The sequence below is a fragment of the Alosa sapidissima genome, chromosome 2 (genome assembly GCF_018492685.1).
Source record: "Alosa sapidissima isolate fAloSap1 chromosome 2, fAloSap1.pri, whole genome shotgun sequence".
In the NCBI taxonomy this organism is placed as follows: Eukaryota; Metazoa; Chordata; class Actinopteri; order Clupeiformes; family Clupeidae; genus Alosa; species Alosa sapidissima.
Window position 1 is genome coordinate 34,158,534 of NC_055958.1, and position 10,577 is coordinate 34,169,110.

The 10,577-nt window shown below is 42.7% G+C and overlaps 1 pseudogene; it reads right to left on the reverse strand.

Moving 5' to 3' along the window:
- Positions 1–4,689: 4,689 nt before the first annotated feature.
- LOC121693161 lies at positions 4,690–8,558 on the reverse strand (annotated as a pseudogene).
- Between the last annotated feature and the right edge of the window lie 2,019 nt (positions 8,559–10,577).

Consider the following 10,577-nt stretch of genomic DNA (forward strand, 5'->3'; position numbering starts at 1 on the left):
GGAACCAGGCTCTTGGGTGCTTGTTAAGGACTTTCGAAGAAAACGCTGGAATGAAGAACGGTGGCGTGGACCATATCAAGTTCTGTTGTCTACACCTACTGCAGTGAGAATTGCAGAAAGAGACTCTTGGATTCATCTGTCACACTGCAGAGTGGTGAAAGAACCGGAACATTATCTCAACGGATTGTGACTTTATGCTTGAGGTTGACCAGTGGAGGTTTTGGCAAACTTCGCCAGTAGGCCTTTGGATATATGTTCCATCGGGGATAAGGGAAGTGTTGCAAGATCCTGCTGTTTTAACCTGCATTATAACTAGAAAGTATTGGACTGCAAATGAACGGAAGTATGCTCTGATTGTTACACATTTTACTAAGTACACATGTGAAGTCATTCCTTTGAGGGTAGGGAAATCAATTAGTGTGGTACACCAGTGTCCATTAAAATTAGTGGATTCAACCATCCATCATCCAAATCAGTGGTGGATATTGAAAGTAGAAACAAGATATCAGTATACATTAAACTAGCACTGTTTTATTTCCAGTTTAGCTAGATATTTAATCATCGCTGGACAGTGACCTGGGGAGGGCCTAAAAACCCAAGCCAGCTCTGCTGTTGAAGATAGAATAGAGTGTTTGTTGTTTTATAACTGGAAGTAGAATGGGGCTAGTGTTGTTATTCTGCGTGTTCATACTGATTATGCCCACTTCTCCAGAGGAGGAGGAGATCTGTGGTTCTAATAAAGCCTGTCAACTGGCTTTCCAAGCTAGAACAACTGTGGCAGGGACGAATGAGACCTGCTGGGTGTGCCAAGAAAAGTCTTTTCAAATGCGTGTTTTTCCCTACAGGACTTCTTACGATTCTGCATGCTCTGCATCTCGACTGTGTACTAGTAAAGATTGCCTTAACATAGTAGGTGTGACAGGGATAGAACAATTTTTAGGTGGTTCGTCCTTGAATATTATGTTAACATTAATGGATTCTGTTTGGATAAATAGAACTGGACAAAAGATTTGATAGAATGATACTGAAGTGTGAAATGAGTTTTACCCTGATATGATGACCCGGAAATGTTTTTGGATGATGTTATTGGAAATTGGATTTTTCTTTTTTATTTTCTTTTTGATTGCTAAAATTTCTTTGTGGCCTTAAGCCCCAAAGGGGGGAAATGAAGGAGAAATTTTGGATTACTAATCTACATTTATTACATAGAAGTGATTAACATTTCATTTACTTATATATATTCTTTGTATGCTTTCTATACATTCAATACTGTGCATCAACTTTGCTTTGTCTGTCATTTGTTCTCTCCATGTCATGATTTTCTAATAAAGGTCATGCGACCCCTTTTGTCACGAGTTAAGGGTATTCTGCCTTAGGCAGTAATATTAGGAATATCCCGACAGGAACTAGACTATGGCAAGAGAATGCTGAAGGATGTATATGTATTGTATGGACCAATTATCTACTTACTTGGAGTAGCCCCATGACTTGTATGGCGCATGGATCACATGCTATGTCCAAGAAGTGTATACAGTATGTATTGTTGTATTTCTGTATGTATGAGGATTGTACTCATGTGATTTGTATTACCAATGTAATTAACATGTATAAGATGGGGCTTCGCCCTAGAGAACTTTGAGTTGTGTTACTGGAACATGCTGTTGCTAGTGACCTGCTCCCGGTATCGTGAATAAACCTGCAGTGGTTCCTCACACCTGAGTATTGCCTGGATATTTTTGACCTCACAAGGCATCGCAAAAAGCACAAGAAGGAACAGAAGTCCGCAAAACCTGAATGTGGACAAAGAGGTGAGTCATAAAGGAGGGCTCCTGTTTACAAAAACAATTACATTAATACACAGGATTAAAGTTAAAATCCCTTGTGCCAAAATCCAAGGTAAAGAAGCCCCTACTCAAAATTAACTTTAAAAAGCACGCACAAATCCACCAAGAAATGGTCACAAACACAAGACAAATGACCCATCCAACAGCAGTATATAGTATGTGGCATGTCATTGGGGTTATTAAGTGGGCACCCTCATTCACCGATGTTTCGTTAAGTTAGGCCCACGACACCTCATGAAGGCTTAACAGTGAAACCAGCGTCCTGGAGACACTCCCCTCCATGCTGCCACCATATTACCACATTGAAATATCCAATACCCAAAATACTCTTAACCAGCCTAGGCATGGTCAAGTTATGGGTGATGCATGTTAATGTCAACAATATTTTGTCTCATCTCACAGTCCAGTTAATCTCTATTTGTTTTATTTCTTACTGATGCAGCTTCCAGTCCAAAAGACATCGTTGCAAGGTACAAGAAGGTTCTGCGGGCTTACAACCATGGAAAAAAACTTGGGGAAGCGTGTACCATTGCTGGTGTTACAGAGCTGACCGTTCGATCAAAAGCAGCTATCCCAGAGTTGGCTATAGCTTCACCAGAAAAATTTGAGGAGCTATTGGCAGGCTACAACAAAAGTGGACAAATGTCTGAAGTAAATGTGAAGACCTTATTGAGAAAGATACACAGGTCAGAGCTGAGATAGCAAAACTCAAAAATGAGGGCAATCTCATACCCTACATTAAGAGGGTAAGCCCCCCGCCAACAACCCTCGTATGTTTAAGCAGTGTTCGTTCATGTTGCGTTCATGTTTACTGTATGCACTGTATGTCTGATTGTCTGAAGAGGCAGCAGAAGTAAGTGCCCCTCGCCCCACCATCCTGTTTTGTTTACGCTGTGGTGTTGCAATGAAGGATTGATAGCCTTTTAAGCTATTATGTTTTTTGTTTGATTTTTATTTGCTTATTGCCCTGCTCTGATGGATCAGAAGTTTTGATTTCAATAAATATCTCTTGATATTAAAGCCAATTGTGATGTGTGACAATGCTTTACAATATGTTAAGCATCTGTAATTGCAGTGTATGTAAAGTGTTATTGCTTTCATTATCACTATTGTCATTTAACAATATTTGACTTTAATTGGCAAAGTCATATGTTAAGTACTTGCTGAACTATGAACACCAATGTGTTTATTGTTTGCTCCAGATATATCCCATCAGTTTGTAATATAGCATTTTTAGATCATTTGCAAATTGTTCATTAAAATATAAAAGACTAGATGTAACTTCATAATAGCCATTAAAAGAAAGTTTTGATGCAATCATTTCCCATCAATTAATTATAAAATGTACATTTTTAGATAGTTTACAAATTATTTACTACCAAATAAAAGACTACGACCCAGCTTTATCATAGCCATCTGAAAAACAAATATTGTAATTGTTTTTCTAACTAACTATTAATCAATAGAACATAATTTATAGTTCAATAGTTAATCAACGTATATATGCATAGGCGTTGTGTATATTGTAGCGGACCGCTCCATATTCTTTATAATAAAAATGTATATATTACTTTAGGCTTATCCAACCGGGTTGCTTAAACGCAATTGGGGTTGTTAACGTCACGCAGTCAGCTGACGATAAAAGGCTGCTTGGCCTACCCTGCGGGAGGAGAGCGCTAATTACAGGAAGCGCTATCGGAGAGTTGTTACCGAGGCCATGTGAGACATGGCGGGAGCATTTTAAACAGAACATTCACTTGGATAGTTACATTGGATTCCTCTGGATCGTACCCTTGTGGATTAATCCCTTTGAGGAATTGCTATGAAGCAGCGCGGATCCTGAGCAAAATAGGACCGGCTCAAACTACTTTGTTGCGCACGACGGAATGGATTGGCAGCATGGCAAGATGTTTCCCTTTCTCTTGTCGGGGTGTTGCGAAGATCCCTGGTTCAAGTCGTAGGCCTACTCTGCAGTTCGTAGTGACCACTCGAATAGCCCAGGCTACTTTGGACTTTCAAGAGGCTTTGACTAAAACGACAATTCCGACTGCAAGGTCCCAAATTGAAATGAGCGATAGGCTAATGCCACATGGCTAACGGTTGCAACGTGATCTCACGAGATGGCGTAAAATAGCACGCCACTTTTAAAGCAATTTAGCGTGTCATGTAACGGCCTTCAGTCTTTTAGCGTGTCTTTTCACGCCCATTGTGGATCAATGACGGCCTGTTACGGCGTGTCATTTGACGAACTAGTAAAAAGATATCAACCCAGCTTCCATCCAGCTTGGAGGGAAATTTCAAGGTAAGACGTCAATCGGTTGTAATGATTACAATTATAATTGTAATCATTACAACCGATAATTTACGCCATCTCGTGAGATCACGTTGTTTCCGGAAATGTTGCTGCTGCTGCAGCTGGCGTCTTTAGGGGGAAGTCCGTAGGAGTCGATTGCCGAGTGTGGAGTAACACGCTCTGGAAATTCACAATTTCGTTGCCGTTTTAAAAAAAAAAAAAAAAAAAAAAAAATAGTCCAGTCCATACAATTTCATTTCAATTTCGAAAGAAATACTGGATGATGTTTTTTTTTTTTTTTTACAAAAAAAAAAAACGGCAACGAAATTGTGAATTTCCAGAGCGTGTTAATCCACACTCGGCAATCGCAATTAATCTCTATTGTCTACACAACCATGTACTCTATCTGCACTTGGTATTTAATGCTTCTTTGCACTTCTGGTTGGATGTCAACTGCATTTCATTGGCTCTGTACCTGTACTCTGCTAAATGACAAAGTTGAAATCTAATCTAAAAACAGCAAAACAACAAATAAAAGGGCAACTTACATAGTCACATGGTAGTGGTTTCTGATTTATTAAGTCACATGATCACATACATGTAGTGGTTACTGATTTATTAAATCATCCAGCACAATAGTTCAGCTTTAAATGATTCTGGTTAAGAGGCAGAATGGGCTCTAACTATGCTGCTTTACTGTTATTGAGGCTTTCACTGGTAGGATCCTTAGAGGAGCGATATTACAGGGAATGTTAAAGTATGGAAACACTCTCTCAGTGAAAGTGTGTGTGAGAGTGTGTAGGTGTATGTTATTATCAGGGTTAGAGAATGCCAGCTCTCCTCTGTCCCAGTCCAGCTGCACTCTGATCCTCTGGAGTTTCTGCTGCACTGGGAGGAGAGTGTCAGACTGTGGAGTAGCACGTGCCCTGTATTTACCATCTATACGACACACACGCCACACTCCACTCACATAGTCATATTGTCCCTTCCTCTGGGTCGACGCTGTCTTCACACCCACATCCCACTCTGTGATCTCTCCAACCTCCACATCCCAGCAGTGAGTCCCTGAGTTAAAGCCCTCAGAGCCCAGGACATTGCCATAGTAATCAAATCTCTCTGGGTTATCAGGAAGCTGCTGCTTCTCATCAACACGTCTCACACTGATCAGATCCTCAGACAAGATGAGTTGTGGGTGTGCAGTGTTGGGATCCAGAGTCACAGGAGCTGCAGAGAGAAAGAACACACACATGAGCTGAACACTGAGTGATGTGTGATGAGGATGTGAATGATGGTCATTATCAATAGGGCTGAGTGATGTGTGATGAGGATGTGAATGATGGTCGTTATCAATAGGGCTGGTACCAAGTATAATGACACCTGTAACTGGGCAGTTGTAGTTTATTTCTGTAACTTACATGAAATTGATTATCTCTAGTAGGGAGTGTGAGTACAAGCTTCTTTATGAGAGGGGGATCATAGAGATGTGGAGTAGATGTTCCCACTGAACTGGGAATGCCCTCCATCCATCCATCATCCATCCATCCATCCATCAGGCCTACCATGCACTGTAGTTATCATGTGATGTTTGTGTGTGTGTGTCACTGTGTACTCAATGTACTGAACAATCTCCTGCATCTTCTCTTCGTGTGTGTGTGTGCGTGCGTGAGAGAGAATGTGTACTCACTGTTTTGAACAATCTCCTGCATCTTCTCTTCGTGTGGTGTGTGTGTGTGTGTGTACTTACTGTACTGAACAGTCTCCTGCATCTTCTCCCAGACTCTGAACTTCAGGTTGCCCAGGTGCTTTGCCACATTGATCAGAGCTCCTGAAACCCTCTCTGGATCCTGCAGTGTGCACTGGGCTCTGGAATAACATTCAGGAGTCAGTGCTGCTGTGGGTTTGGGTTCAGAACCACAGAGAAGAGAGAGAGACAGGAGGCAGATCACTCACCTTTCCACTGTGCTCTAGTAGATCTGGAAAATAAGAAAAGAGAAAGTAGGTTAAACGTTGTTGCTATAATAAGGTCTAAGGTCTTTTGCTACATCTTTGTCAATTTTGAATGTTCCTATAGCACTGTTTTTAGGAGACTGACCAATTGACAATACCGAAAAGATTTTAATTTAAGGTGCCTTCTGAGAAAGGTTATTCCTTCATCAGAACCCCCCCCCCCCCCCCACTTCCTAGGACAATAAACAGAGTTTTGATCAACTCGCCACTGACATCCATAAACGCTGCCAACAGAGACTGTCTGTCGTCCCCAAACTCAAAACCCTTTCTGTTGTCCCAGTAGAACTACAGCAGCCTGATATCACCAGACTCACTCAGGGGCTACAGAACTACAGCAGCCTGATATCACCAGACTCACTCAGGGGCTACAGTAGAACTACAGCAGCCTGATATCACCAGACTCACTCAGGGGCTACAGTAGAACTACAGCAGCCTGATATCACCAGACTCACTCGAGGGCTTGGCCTCGAAAGAGCTACACTACAGTAGAAGTGTTCTGCCTTATGCCATAGCATGCCTAAATGAGCTTCCTGGTTGTACCTGATGTGTGTGTGCGTGTTGCTCTTCTCCCATCTTATTGTGTTCCTGCTCTACTCTCTAGAATCATCTCACACCATATCAACAGCACACTCAGAGACCACTGACACAAACCCAGCAGAATGAGACCAAAGATGACATCACACATCAGGATAATGCAATGGGGTGGGTGGCATGGGCAGGTCACCTCAACAAAACAGCCAGATGTGCTATTGTTAAATTATCACTGGTATTAGAGTTAGAGCTCTAACACCCTTACAGCCACATGTGCTATTGTTAAATTATCACTGGACAGATCCAACACCCTTACAGACAGTGGATGTTCCTACCTGCAGGAATGTGATGTCATCAGCTCCCATCTTCTCTTCTATGTCTCTGATTGAGTCTGAAAGAGATGAGATCTCTCTGCTCATCTTCTCAATCTTCTCCTTCATCATCTGACTCTTCTGCTCCTCTTCCTCCCTCAGTGCAGCAATCCTGGCTGCCTCTTCATCTTGTAGAAACTGGTGAAGCTTCTCAAACTCCTCCTTGATCTGCTTTTCTGTGTTCTGGGCTTGAGTCTGAATCAAATTACATCAGCTACATGAGTGAAGTTTCACACATTGATAAAATACAGAAAATATCATTGATTAATATGACTTACATATGATTGGGGGAGGTGGCAGATAGGTAGGAAACAAAGCACCTGATGATTCACCAGCAATATGTCACCTGACAATATGGTCTCCAGGTCATGGCATTATGAAATGACTGCCAGAAGCATCCTTGGATGTGTACAAACAGTGAACTCATATGACACTAGAACACTGACCTTAATATACTCAGCTGTTTCATCACAGGTCACTTTAGCTTCCTCAAACTCCTCCAGCTTCTCCTGTAGAGGCTGCAGCTTGTTCTTGAGCTCCTCCTGAAATGAACGGATCACTTTAGCAAACTCACTCCATTATCAAACTCAACAACCGCATGTTATTAATCACATACTGTATGTGCACACATGTTTGTAAGGATACTGTGAGACGCATAACAAACATGTACTTTTCTATGTACAGTATGGGCTTGAGGTGCACACATCCCATAATGTTAAAACTGTGAGTGCTTCATTAGGGCTCAACAGTAAAGTGTAATTTGTATGTGTACAGTTATAGTGAGCAGCAGTATCTTCTCTATAGAAGGACAAGCAAGGAGGTGCTGCTATACTGATACAAAAGGCCTTACCTTCATCTCACAGGCAGCTTCCACAGTAGGACTGAAGTTGTGATGTTTGTGTAATTTTGAGCACAGACACAGCAGGCACACAAGCTGTTTGTTGTCTTGGCAGAAGAGCTCCAGTTTTCTTTTGTGCTCTTTGCAGAGTGCGTCCGTATGATCTCTCTCTTGTAAGTAAACCTCACAGAGGTTCTTTAAAGTCAGATTTGGGAGGGGAGAATCTTTCAGCGATGTATTCCTGCAGACCGGACATTCTCTGGATCCTTTGGTGTCCCAGAACTGCTGCAGACAGACTCTACACACACTGTGACTGTCAGGTCAGGATGACAGGATCCTTGAAGATCTCCGTGCACACAGGACAAGATATCTCCTCTTCTAGTTTAGAGGCCATTTTCAAAGAATAAATGCAATCCAAGTAAAAGTTTCCCTCTGGTTATGACTGGTTGACAATCTGTACTTTCACTTTCACAGGTTTGATCAATCTACTGAGTCTCTGAGTCCCGTTTGTGTTTTAGTTGTCAATCTGCAAACTTATCCAAATGTCTGTAAGGTTCTGAACAGAAGCAATGTAACTCTTCCTTGATATTTCCCCCAGAAAAGTCCGCATGCCTGACGAGTTCTACAGGAGTAATGTTGAGCAGAGCAGCAGTCTGTGCCTGAGTTTCACTTCCTCATTCAGGAAACGAGAGTTAGAGGGAGGGATCTAGAGGAGCAGGAAGCTGATTGGTCGGTCTCACAGCATTTCCTTTTTTTCCAGATTTAAATTCAAAATACCAGAATGTGTGAATGTATTTGGCAGAACAAAAGGCAAGTTCTATTTTTTACACTGCAGCAATTAGGGATTATGGGTAACTTCTTGGTTGATTATGGGTGTACTTTCTATTTATAATGTTTGAGGTGTAAAAGTCTGGCTTCACATGTTTGTTCAAACCATTCACTTAATCAGCTGATTCTAATTAGCACAACTCTTAAGCCAGGTAGATCAGCTAATTTGTGATATCACCCGTGTTGGCAGTACTTTCTACTTTTACATCTCTGAATGTTTCAACAGATTCAAACAAGTAAAATATGCTTTTCCTCTGCTGTTTACACAATGATCTCAATCCACCTGAAGTGTATGTGAATGCATATTCTACTAAACCTCATATGAAGAGTGAAACTGTGTTTTGCATGTTCTGCTGTCTATCAGTGAATACATATTATCTGTGGAGTTTAGTCATTTACAAGCCTGAACACCGTGCTAAAGTATACATTGCACATGGTTTATCAGACTGTTACAACATACACTGTTTCTGGTTTTTAATCACACGACAACCATTTTAGAATAATATTCATTCAGTCTGGCTGCTGTATCAGTGTGTATGTGGCTCATTTTATTTGCATATGATGCAGCGACGAGGGACCAGGTGTGAGTCTGTAGAGGTCAGCTGCAGAGTTTTGACTGTCCAGTCCCTCTGCAGGGCCCACAGCATGCTGGTCATCACAGGTCTGCCCTGCAGGTCAAAGGTCATCCAGCTGGACACACACAGAGGAAGCTGGGGGTCAGGAGGGGCAGCGCTACCTGGACACAGCGCAGTATGGACACTGCTCACCTGGACACAGCGCAGTATGGACACTGCTCACCTGGACACAGTGCAGTATGGACACTGGTCACCTGGACACAGTGCAGTATGGTCACTGCTCACCTGGACACAGCGCAGTATGGACACTGGTCACCTGGACACAGTGCAGTATGGACACTGGTCACTGCTCACCTGGACACAGTGCAGTATGGACACTGGTCATTGGTCACCTGGACACAGCGCAGTATGGACACTGGTCACCTGGACACAGCGCAGAATGGACACTGGTCACCTGGACACAGCGCAGTATGGACACTGCTCACCTGGACACAGCGCAGTATGGACACTGGTCACTGCTCACCTGGACACAGTGCAGTATGGACACTGCTCACCTGGACACAGCGCAGTATGGACACTGCTCACCTGGACACAGCGCAGTATGGACACTGCTCACCTGGACAAAGTGCAGTATGGACACTGGTCACCTGGACACAGCGCAGTATGGTCACTGGTCACTGTGTACACTAACATATCCAACAAATGTGATGGGCACAGGCTGGGGCCTCACCAACCTCAGTCAGGTCATCTGATGATGAAGTCCTGAAACACCAACTAACCACAGGTGTGAATTACTGACCCCAGATAAGAACAGCTGACCCACCCCAGGTAAGAACAGCTTACAAGTCCAGAGTGCTAACCACAGGTAATAACCACTGACCCCAGGTAAGAACTTCTTACTCCAGGTAAGAATTACTGACTCCAGGTAAGAATTACTGACCCCAGGTAAGAACAGCTGATTCTCTCAACTGTCATGTTCAGTATTTTGAATGTGTGTATTTGCATTAAGGTCACACCATCTTCAACAGAAATCTGTCCTGAACAGCCTAGAGTCACACACAGCTCCTGGTGATGTGTGTGAATATGCACTGCAGTGAGTCTCCACACAACACCTGTGTGTGTGTGTGTGTGTGTGTGTGTGTGTGTGTGTGTGTGTGTGTGTGTGTGTGGTGTGTGTGTGTGTGTGTGTGTGTGTGTGTGTGTGTGTGTGTGTGGTGTGTGTGGTGTGTGCTCCCTGTACCCATTCAGTTACTGCATTTCTCTTTTTACTTCCTGTTAGCTACCTGTTAG